The sequence below is a fragment of the Medicago sativa genome, chromosome 2 (genome assembly GCF_051527215.1).
Source record: "Medicago sativa cultivar Bolivia chromosome 2, Bolivia_mono, whole genome shotgun sequence".
Classification (NCBI taxonomy): Eukaryota; Viridiplantae; Streptophyta; class Magnoliopsida; order Fabales; family Fabaceae; genus Medicago; species Medicago sativa.
In genome coordinates, this window is record NC_140750.1 from 1264893 (window position 1) to 1277820 (window position 12928).

Below are 12928 nucleotides of genomic sequence, written 5' to 3' on the forward strand. Positions count from 1 at the left end.
AAAGGGAGCTAAAATTAACTTAGGAGGGATATGACTCACCTCCCTCACCCTCATCCCCACAAAAAAAAAAAACAAATCAAACCAATATAACTTATCATAACTATCCCCTACAGTCAATTCCCCTCATCCAAACAGACCTAAAAGGATTGTTCAAATTTATTGCATTCCTTGGGAAATAGATCAATAACCTAAAGGACAAAACCATAATAGAAAAACTTATAACCAAAAAAATATAATAAAGAAAATAGAAATAGAAGAGTAATGAAAAGATTTCACTACTCATAAGTCACTTGCATTAAATAAAATCATCCATAATTCAAGTGCCTGCTTGGTATCTAATAATTCTAAGGAAAAATTGATGGAATTAAGAACCAAAAAAGCAACTAAAGAACAAGAAACATGAGAAAAGCCTATAAAGCTAAGAAACTCAGAAAAGCACTTCCAATTAATGACAATTAGATCAAATTCACATCTGCATCTGCATAGAAAACAAAGCAAAACAAAAGTCAAAAATAAAATATCAAAAACAAAATTAGTGGTGATTGAATAGCATGAAGTGAGAATTGACCTGCATGTTACTAGAACACCTATAACAGTATTGCATACTGAGTGGAATTTGCAAGTAAATTCAGACTCAGTATTTTGTTTAGGTTGCATATTTCTCAGTTGCTACAAATATGGTTTCTTTACAAAACTGATTTAAAGTTGTTCAGATAGTTATTCACACAAATTTTGTGATAGCTTGCATACCCCAAAAGAATGCATTTTTTTAAGGGGGGAACGACAGAGCATGACAAAGAATCGGCATTTATCACATACAAAGTCATCCCTTTCACCCTTTTCCCACTTCCTCAAAACTCAAAATATAAATACTTTCTCCTAATTTTTCTTAGCGCCATCTTTATAAAATATTAATTACTGCATTTTGTGGAGCAGTGGATTTTTGTTAGCTTATCTGCCTATGCCTACTACACTACCCTTTAAAATAAACTGATTATTCCTTGTGCAACTAATAACCTATGGCAATATACCTTAAAAAGAAAAATTGGTTAAGGATAATATTTCTTAATTTGTGCACCGAGACAATGTTTAGGACTACCTTCATAGCAGCACATATTTCATCAAACCACCAAATCGAACGATCTATATACTACTTACATAATCATATATGTTATCAATAAAATGAAAGTTGACATGTTGCAGAAGCCCTTGGGCATGGAGATAATTGACTTTCAATTTCAGATTGTTTATTCTTGCTCCAGATTGACATAGTTTCTAAAACGCTTGCATTCTCCAGAAGAAATCTTGCTAACATAATGTGATTACGTTGTAGGCCAAATAATGCGAAGTCCCGCATAGTGCAAGTTGTAAGGTTTAATGAAACGCAACTTGGAACAGACTTAGGATAGACCCAATATTTTATTGTAAAGTCCTTATATTGCTGTTTGTCTTCTTGTAATTTCTGTTAATAATACACATAAAAATGAAAGAATAAAGGTATGTTAAGAAAAGATAAATCAAATTATTCAAATATGATTCTTAAACTTAACAAACAAACCTGATAAAGTTCAAGATTTTGAAGCTTAGGGCAATGGTGGAGCACTTGTACAACTATATCCCAATCATAATTGAGCACCAAATGGGTCAAATTATAGAACGTAGGAAAGTCATAAGGGCGATCAACCTAAATTATACATAAATAAAAAATAAAAATAAAAAAACCAGAGTGTAAATTCCCCAAATCTAAATACAAATGGATCACATATTGTTCTTTCTCATTCCATTCTATAATAAAACAAACCTTAGATAGTTGTATACGGAGAAACTCCAAATTTGAAAGAGATTTCACCACAAAATAGCAATCACAAGCGGTAATATCAGCTCTGTTCAACTTTCTTAACATTGAGCTGCTTTTAAAGTAACCAAAACGAGCACGAGTGTAATATTTCAAGTTTCCATCAGATATTTTAGATAGTTGAAGTTCTTCAAGAACCGGACAAGCATTTAGAAGCCTCATCAATTCATGTTGGTGAGGGAAGTACATCTTTCAAATGTAGTGTTTTGAGTGAGGGCAAATTAAGTTGAGAATGATAAGGCCTTAAGAAACAAAGGCGACGGAGCTTGAGAACAACAAGGGTTGTACAAGCAATGATACTAGTACGAAATTGAGAGGAATTACCAACAACGAGAGAATGAAGTCGAGGGGTATATGTTTTACCGTGAAGGATGAATGTGTCGATGGAATGGTTACCGGCGGATTCTCGCGAGCTCAAGACAGAGATGATGAATTCCTCGAAGTGAGAAAAGGATTCCTGGTCTTTCAACTTGGTTTCGCTAAAGTCGAGAACGAGAACGGGAACGTAAAGCCATAGATGAATCCATCGCTTTGAAAGAATGGAAGTGACAAAGGCTTGTTTGGTAGAAACAGAAGAGAGAATATGAATCAGGATATCATCCGGTAAACTGCTGATCCTATCTACCGCCTCCGTTGAAAGTTCCTGCTCAGACATCCTTCCTATTGCGGCACAGTGTTTGTTCCTCACAGTAGAAGTGTTCTATTACGGTGACAGATAGGGTTTGGAAGCAATAACGATTTAACCCTAGAGACCTGTTAACAGCCTGGTAGGGTAGCTAAAAGAATTTTAAGCTTTTGTTTAAATAACCAATTTATTATTTTCCCTCAAAAAAAAAAAAACCAATTTATTGTCTTTGGTTTAGGCTTTGATTTTTGTTACGAGGGGTTAGACATTCACCTACGTATGAAATTTAAGAAATTCCAACACAATTTTAATAAAAAGGCTTTGATTTTTTTTTTGTTACCAGGGGATGCGAAATTGCAATTTTTTTCCAAGTAAACGTATACTCACGAGTCAAATTCCATTCTCTAATTTTGTTAGAACATCGTAAGAACCTTCACCATGAAATTTTAGAGTTTTTAAACAAGATACAAATTAATTATGAATTGTTTAAGAAATTCATAATTACGGGGAATAAAAATTCATCCCTAGTTGGAAAAATCTATTTTTTGTGTGTAAAACCATGTTTTAAGATCCTAAAGATGCCTGGAAAAAAAATCATAAAATTCAATATCTAGATCACTCTTTTGGACCACTCGTATATTATAGGTTCAAAAATAAGAAGAATCTCAAATTACAAGGTTAAAATATCTATTTTTTATTTTACAGGGTCATTTTTCGGACATCGCGTATTTTCCAGAGTCAATTTAAACAATTAACCCAAATAAATTTGTAATATTTGGTCCACATCGCATAATATATGCGGGGGCCGGGGTTCGAGCCTCGGACACCCCACTTATTCACCTTTCAGGTGAATTTCTTTAGCCACTAGCCTATTTAAACAAAAAAAAAAAAACAATTAGTAATATTTGTAAAGCACTAAACTTTTACATTTCTCTAGTCACATAATTATTTTTATTTGATGGAGTCAATTACAAGGAAGTTTAAAACATATATACTAAAAGAGAGGAGGAGATGGCTGGTGGTGTTGCAAGTGAGTTGCAGCATGCTAGTAATTTCAAGGAGACACTCAACGGTATTTTTATTACTTATTTGTTTATTAATTTTGATTTTGAATGAGGAGAAGCAATCAACTTTTATTTTTATTCCAATATGGTTTACAATTTCATAGGAAGGGATGAGATTGTGAAGAAAGGAGGAAACGAAAATTAGTTGTTGTTCATGGAAACCGACACAGAGAAGGAGTAGAAGATTAAGGGGAAAAAACATGGAAGAATTTGCAATGACGTTAAGTTGATCGAGGAAGAAGATGTGGAATAAAAAATGAAACATTGTTAACAATAAATAGTTAATTACACAGTTGCCCTTCAGCTTGACTTGTGTTTAAAAAGAAAAGTTTGGGTTTTTTTGTCATAACAAAATGGTGTTCAATGCTAAACCACACCTTCACAAAAGTATATGGGTGTTTTGTAGCATTACCCTATATATATACAATTTTTTTTTTAAAACCAAACAATAGCCTTGTACGTCACCTACCACTACCTGGTCGTTGCATCCTCATTCTTCTTCTCGACATGCAATTTTCAGAAATTTTTTATTTCACATTTTTTGTAGTGTCGTTTTTGGTTTTGAAGTTTTTGATTATGGAGAAACTGACAGAGTTACTCTCTCCTTCTCTCTCTTTCTTGCAGTTTCTCTCACTTTCTTGGGAATTTTTCTTTCGTGAGTCTGCAATTTCATTCACATATTGATGATTAGTGTTTTTTATTTGAGGTATCAGTAAAATAAAAAACATAATAAATTGGTTTTTATTTTCCAGAAAAAAGATGAGGCAATTGACAAAGTCACGTTGTTGTACAGTCATACTAGAAGCGACGAGCATTTTGCTATCAAAGTTCGAAAGAGTTTTTTGTTTTACTTAATTATAACGAATTTACAAAGCTATCCCTGCATTTAAAATTGGTTGAATAATAGTAACTTGATATTTTGGTAAAAGACAAGTGGGAGCAGGGTTGCTAACTTACTCCTTCATGTTTTTAGGTGAGAGTAAGTTAGCAACCCCATATATATATCTTCCCTTACCAAACACTATTAGGCAAAGGAAAAAAAACACTAAAACAAACTAAAGAGGCAAGAAATTTTAGCCATCTTAATATGAAACCACCTCCAAGCTACCACTTTAATCTCATCTACTATCACTTCCAGCGATCAAGACTGATTTGCGAAGACCTTATCGTTTCTTGTTTTCCACAACACCCAAATGGTCGGTTGCCCTTACCACTTTGGTTGAAAATTGACATGCATTTCATCAGTTACCTATATGGCTATACATATCTTGATGTAAATGGACTTGTTCTTGCAATAATAAACATCTTATTTATTGCATCTGGTTCTGCTAAAATATTGTTGTTATTTTTTTTAGGATGCCCCTAATATGGGCCCCTAAATTAAAGGGACCTTGGTGAACCTCAACAAATGACCTGCTGTAGCCGGTCATCTCTTTTAGAAAGAAAAAAAACTCATTTTGTCTTCCTCAAAACTAAAAAAAGTAAAACTCATTTCATCTATCGAAATCTTATTGATAGAAATTTCAAAATATTAGTTTTTTTTTTATTAAAGTAAACCGTCTAAACGAATAATCTTCATAAACTAGAATGTAGAAGGTGTGATTTGCTGATCTTCTATAAAATATGTCACTGCTCCATTTCAATGGAATATATTGCTTTCTTTGTATTAGAAAAAAAATACTTAAAATCTAGTGTTGAAATGAATTTGGAGCTTGGAAAATCATTAGAGTTGAACTTGAACATACTGAGAAAATAAAGGTCCATATTAGGGGCTTCCTTTTTTTTAACCATCAAATATATTAATACTACTCATTCCATGTACAAGACAGACCCCACTAATGCTTTCGAACATAGTGAATAGATTCAGAGACATGACCAACACCAAACCTAACCATCGAAACGCATCATACCAAATTCCAATGGTAAAATCACAATCGCATCATACCAAACTCGAATAGCAAAACCACGATGTAAAAATAAATGGAAGGTTGTTTCCGGTTTATGCTCATTAGTTTGCAAACTACAATCATACTTATTTCTAATATGAATAACATTGCTAACAAAATATGACAACCCTAATTCAGATGGTTTTGGCTCCAAACTATTCTGGCCGTTAGATGCATCTGTGTTGATCTCCACATAATCTATCTGTTCCCAATAAACAGTCTTTCAATGTCAACTCACAATTGCATTGGTAACACACACGGTTCCTAATCCAATAAACTTAGACCAATATTCTCTTCCCACTTTCCAATATTCTCCCACCACTACCTTCTCTGAAACTCTCTCTCCATTGCCTCATCGAGAAGCTGCGACCACCGTGAGGATGCCGGCTTTGAAGCCTCATATATTACTGCAATTTAAGCTGCAATATGTTTTTTTTCCTCAATTTCTTATTTGATTTGTTCTTTCTCAATTTGATATCGATTTCACAAATTGCATCGTTAATATTTAATTCAAATTGGGTTGATGATAACATTGAAGATTTCAGCTTTTGATTCGTTTCTAATTTAGGTATTAGATCACATCATGCGCCATGTTGCAAAGGATTGAAGGACCAAGGTTGAAAGTTACTCCAGTGAGGTTTTTTCTATCTCTATTAATTTGTTTTGTGTTCATTCCCATAATTGATTCTCAAATTTTGTGTGTGCACTTCTCTGTTCATGTTAATCACTCTCCTGATTTTCAATTTTTCAATTTTTTACAACCTGAGTGAACAATAATTGTTCTATTTCAAAACAATTTTTTTAGAGAGGAAATTTCAAAACATTGTTGGAGGCTGAATTTGTTTATTAGATAAAATATGGAGGACATTTGGCTGTTTGATTTTTTTGGTTATTCTTTGTCTTCATCTTCTTAAGGACCTGCATATTTATGGCTCTGGTGCATATTATTCGTTGTCTTCACTTTTTAGTATCATTTAAATTTTAGATGTAGGTAGTTGGGAGGATTTCACCAAAGTTGGTCTGTTTGTGGCAAGAGGTGCGGAAAAAACACATGTCTATGAAATTGATTTTGTAGCAGGTTAATATCTGCAGTGGCAAGAGGTACGGAAATCTGCTTCCTGTAATTGCAATATAAGGGTGGTTAAAATCACTTGAATGGTTTTTCTATGTTCCCCCTAACTAAGTTATGAAAAAAACTTTATAATACTATCACCATGTTGTATAGATCTCTTAAATTTTAGTAACTCTTTATATTGATGTGATCATGAGTTTTTTTTTTATTCATGTTGAAGGAAACCTGTTAATTGATTTAAATGAATTTAGTAAAGTTTCTCTACATGTTTTGTCACCCTTTCTCACATTTTGTCATTGATTCCAAATTATAGTAGTGCATTTCTTTATCCAATCAGGATTGATCATTAACTTGAAATGAATCTAATTTGTTCTTCAACATGAGTTTTACGTCATAGGTTCAAATTTCACAAGATCACCTCTTCACTCTGCACACAAGAAAATAGCAAGGATTTTTGCTCACTCAATTTGTTGCTTGGGTGTGCTTGGTGTTTGTTGTCTTTGAAGGTTATTTCCCTTATGCTGTTGTGACTTTATGGCTCTATTTTACGTTCATGTTTGCATAATTGACATCAACTATGTGTTACGTGATAGGCTGCAGAGTGTTATTCCTCCTTCGCGTGCTTTCATTTTGTGGAGACTGTTTCACAATAAAATCCCCACTGATGAAAATTTGAGGAAAAGGGGCAGTTGTATTGTCTCCATATGTCACTTCTGTCTGAAGCAGTCTGAAAGTTCATAACACATTTTCTTCGGATGCCCTGTTACTTTCTCCCCTTGGGATTGGCTTATGAAAGGTATGAATAGACAACTTGATCTTTCGAATTGCTGCAATCTGATTTTGGGTACTTCTAGCATTGGTAGCAAACTGGCTCATCAACTTATGACATCTGACATTGTTCATGTGCTATGGATTATATGTATTGAACGCAATAAAAGGAACTTTCATGGTATACAGGCTAACATTGGAACCCTCATTAATAAGGTCATTTCTGAGGTTCGTCTCAGTTTTGATATAGTTCTTGCTAGAGGCATTTCCTCTATGACAGACTTTCGCATAACACAACTCTTTCATGTTCCCTTACTGCCCCCGAGGACTGTTGTAACAACTGATATTTTATGGATTCCTCCTGAGATGGGATGTATCAAGATAATTGTGGATGGATCCTCTTATGGCTCACCCTCTATTAGCACCATTGGTGCTGTTTTCAGAGACTGGCAGGCAGGTTTCTTAGGATGCTTTGTGCAAAATATAGGCCATTCTACACCATTGGAATCTGAATTTGGTGCGTTGGTGTTTGCTGTTGAGAAGGTTCTGGAACAAAATCTGAGTGTTGTTTGGTTAGAGAGTGATTCGTTGATGGTTGTTAATGCTTTTAATACTAACGGTGATGCTGGTGTGCCTTGGCGAATGCGGGTCTGATGGAACAATTATGAACAGATGGTTAATCAGCTTGGCTACAAATGTTCTCATGCATTTCGTGAGGGCAACATGGTTGCGGACGCTTTGGCAAAAAACGGACAGGGGCTGGCTCTTTGCACATCACAATGGTGGAAATACCCACCACAGTTTATTCTTTCACTGTTAAACAGAGAGCAAATTAGGTTTGCCTTTCACTATGTAATTCATTGTGCATATGGTGCAGGCCTTTCCTGTTTGTTAATACCATTCATTGCTTGATGGAAAATTGTTAAATTTTTTTGTTCAAATTGTTAAATTTTTTTGTTCGTCCATTGAAATTTTGTTCGTCCATTGAAATTAATAACACATGATATTTCAATTTAATCTTTTGTTTTCATTCTTTTATTAATTCTAGAAAGAGTTTTCCTACTCAGATTTTTCAAAGTGTGTTGTCTTATTGACTGTCTACTTGAGTATATGTTATCATAAACAGGTTCTTTAAAAATATTTTAAATGTAGTTTTATATCATGTATCATAAATAGATATTGCAGCAATGCTTACTCACCGAAAAGTTGTTATAACTAGCCGACCAAATAGTTTGTCTTTTTATCTCATTTTGATTATTATTATTATTGTTATTATTATTATTATTATTATTATTAAATTTATTTTAATTCATATACTTTGCATGCTTCATACTACAATTACAGGGGTTTTATTGAAATGAGATGCATAGTTTTTGTGGAAAGGGTCGTTACAACTATTGTCCTTGAGATTATTTCGAACACTTTGCTTCCGAAATACAATAGTTGTAGCCTGGAGGGTGAAATTCACTGCATGAAACAGTGGTAAAATGCAATGGAGGGACACCTCTTACTGTTTTGCATGTAAATTTAAATGTAGACTTTACTTATATAAATGCACTCAATGTTTTTCAAATGTAAGGGATCTTCAACACATATGGACCTTCCTATCTAATGTTTCAATGCTTGCAAATACCATCACAAATATTTCTAAGTTTCTTGCTTCACTAATATCGGTGCAATTGATTTAGACTTAAGTGTATGAAAACTTATTTTTTTTATTTGTAGGAAAGTTTTTTATTCAAATACTCCATTTGATAGGAAGTTTTTTTATAGTTTTTTTTTTATAGTAAGGTCCTATAAATAAATAAATAAATCTTTTCTCCCATTCATCCATTCAGATTATGTAGCAGCTAATCTTCTATTCCATTCATCTATTCATCTACTCATCTGATGAATATGACAACTGCATTAATACGACTTCAAATGTGGTGTATAGAGAGATTTTTTGAAACGTGTAAAACCCGACTTATAAAATCAAGTCATTTGTATTGTTTTTGGATTGCAGTTGTTATAACTTTGTGTGACGTTGAATATTGCATTGCAAAGAATGTTTGTAAATGTACATGACCCGTGCGATAGCACGGGTGGACGATCTAGTTTGATGTAATACAAGGTGACAACTTCACAAAATGTACTTACATGACTAGAATTAGAGAATTGCAAACTAAATTTGAATTACCTATAATAAATCCTTGTAAAACAATTGAATAATAGTTAAACGTTGACACAACTGTCATTGCAAATCAAAGCTTGCAAAAATTTGATAAACCATTTTGTAAATTTCTACAATTAACATTACAAAACTCAAATCTCAAATCATACAAAATATACATTATGGTTCAACTAATACAAAATGTTTGAACTATAATAAATCATGGATAGCACGGGTTGGCAATTCATAGTTCAAGATATTAGCCTACTACCATTTTTTTTTTAAAATTCAAGACCTATTTTACAAAACGAATTCTTATATCCTAGCAAACAATCAACATCAAAACTATAGATTTCATAAAATAACCCAATAACATTTTGTTATGAAAATAATGGAAATGCGCTAATCTGGAATCCGAGATCTGTTTTGAAATCTTGAGTGATTTCTCTAACCAAATCTTTGGAACGAAAGTTTCAAAATATAGCTCCTTGATTTTGTTGAAAGATTGGAATTGATTTTATTACAGGACCGAATAGGGGAATATCCTTTATAATTAGTTATTATTTCTTGTGCAGCAAATAATCTTTGCCAATAAATAAAATCTTCATTAAGATTATGCAAGTACAAACTAAATAAGTTCAATATAAGTTGTGCACTGACATAAAGTCAAAACTCATAATTCATCAAACCACCAAATCCAACAATTTCATGGTAGAAGCTAATGAAACAAAAGACATAATAGAGAAACTACCACCAATAAATTGAAAGTTGACATGTTGCAAAAGCTTGACATAGTCTCTAAAACTCTTGCATTCTCCAGAATAAATCTTGCTAACATAGTGTGATTACATTGTAAGCCAAATTATAATGCAAAGTCACGCATAGTGCAAGTTGAAAGGTTTAATGAAAGGCAGCTTGGAACAGATTTAGGATCCACCCAGTTTTGTATATAATATCTTGTAAGTTGTAATGTACTTATTTTTCCGAATGTCCCCTTGTAACTTCTGTTAGTAATACAGATAGTCACGATCAGATACAAATAAAATAAAACAATACATAATAAATGCACTATAAGAAAAGAGAAATCAAATCTGATCTTATATTTAACAAACAAACCTGATAAAGGTCGAGATTTTGAAGCTTAGGGCAATGGTGGAGCACTCGTACAACTATATTCCAATCATAATTGAGCACCAAATGAGTCAAGTTATCGAATGTAGGAAAGTCATAACAATAAGGATAACCCTGCATTTTTTTTTTAAAACAAAATATGAGAAAATAGGGTAGAATTCACCAAAATAAAGAATATAACTGAATCACATTATTCTTTTTAAATGGAATGCATCATCGTTCATTCTTAATAATGAGACAAATCTTGAATAGTTGTGTGCGTAGAAACTCCAAATTTGAAAGCGATTCCACCATAAAATAACAATCACAGATGGTAATATCAGCTCTGTTCTTCTTAAGCTTGAGCTGCTTACTTGTTTATGAAAATGAGAGAGACCGTTATAGCCTATAATAGATACTCGAAGATCTTCTAGAACTGGACATCCATCCAGAAGCAACGCAAATTCATCTCGTCGGTCAAAGTAAATGTCTCTCAAATGTAGGGTTTTGAGTGAGGGAAAATTTAAAAGGGAACTTGCACCCATAAACGAAAACCCATGGAGCTTGAGAACAACAAGGGTTGTACAAGTAATGATACTATCAGGCAAATTAGGGGCTATTGTTCCTTTCCAATCAACAGGAGCTTGATGACAGAGATTGAGACATTGAAATGTTGCGTTTAACCACATCGCCAACCCATTCTTCGATGTTGTCAAGGCTACTTAAGAGAAGTTCAGAGGAATCATATTTAACGTAGAGGATGAAACTGTAGACGAATTCATTGAAGTGGGACGCGGGTTTCAATTTGGTTTCGATGAATTTGACATCGGGAACGTAACGCCAAAGATGAATCCATCGCTTTGAAAGAATGGATGTGGCCACGGCTTGTTTGGTAGGAACAGAAGAGAGTATGTGAATCAGTATATCGTCAGGTAAACTTCTGAATCTATCTATGCCTATGGCTGCCGTTGAAACTTCCTGCTCAGACATTTTATTACGGCAGTGTTTGATCTTCACATAAGAAGTGTTCTATTACGGTGACAGATGAGGTTTGGAAGCTAAAATGCTGTTAAGCTTTTAAATAGCCAAGGTTGCGGGTTGGATTGGATCGGGCCGATAATTTCATTCAGTCCTGTTTTATGGTTGACCAGTCAATATCTTTTAAAAAAATACATTATATAAATTCTCTTTCAAAATATAAAAATACGTAAATGTTAAGCCAATTTAAGAAAATCAAAATATATAACTAATGACTATACTAAAAACAACAAAAACATCTTGACAAAAAAAATAAGGTTTAAATGTGTCATTGGTCCTTGCACTATCATCAGATTTTGGCATTGGTCCCTGCACTTTTTTTTTGTTTGGCATTGGTCCCTGCACTTTGTAAAAATATTGGTCCCTCTGTTAACTTTCTGTTAAAAAAAAACACAAAACTAACGGAGTGCCACGTGGCCCAATCATTTCATGCCACGTGGCACCAATACCAATATTTTTACAAAGTGCAGGGACCAATACCAATAGTTTTGTGTTTTTTTTTTAACAGAAAGTTAACAGAGGGACCAATACCAATATTTTTACAAAGTGCAGGGACCAATACCAATATTTGCAGGGACTAAAGGCATATTTAAGCCAAAAAATAACAAAATTATCATTCAAACAAATAAATTACATCATCTAAAAATCTATAATAAATCAACAAAACATCCAAAATTAAAACTTCATGAGTTCACCAATTGACTAACTAGTAAAAGCATCAGGCTAAAATCATGAAACAAAAGCAAGCAGGACCATGTGCAAGTAAATTAAGGCCCTTGGCACAAAGCCTTAAAACTTAGTGGGGCCTCAAAATTCGAAAGGAAAAAAAATCTTGTACAAGGGAACAAAATCCGTCATTAAATGTCATTTTTCCTTAGGTAAAATTCTAGAAGACAACAATTTTGCAATCAATTATGCATCCATGATAAAAGTCACTATAAGTGGTCTTGGATTTTTGTTTCAATTCTTTTTAAATGAAAGTTGTCAACATTATAAGAGGACATCTGAATTGTCGAAGGCGTCCTTGGAAATTAAAGGAGTTTCTTATCTCTACTTTATGAAGAAGAACATTGGAAAACTGATTGTAAGTTATAAATGTGATTTTTTTAGTTAATTTCAAGCCAACAGGTAACCCCATTAGCACTCCATTTTTTAGCGGGTTAGGTGAGACAGACAATCTACTAGTGAAGAGTTCAAAATATCAATCCACCTCGCTAAAAAGGGTGGGTTAAATGGGCTAATCTGGTGGGTTTAACCCTTTTTTTTTGAAAGGGGTTTAACCCATTTTGTCATCCCTC

General features: G+C 33.4%; 2 pseudogenes; both read right to left on the minus strand.

Moving 5' to 3' along the window:
• Window positions 1-1174: 1174 nt before the first annotated feature.
• Window positions 1175-2510, minus strand: LOC146943428 (F-box/FBD/LRR-repeat protein At3g26920-like; annotated as a pseudogene).
• Window positions 2511-10826: 8316 nt separating this feature from the next.
• LOC146943429 (FBD-associated F-box protein At2g26860-like) lies at window positions 10827-11667 on the minus strand (annotated as a pseudogene).
• Between the last annotated feature and the right edge of the window lie 1261 nt (window positions 11668-12928).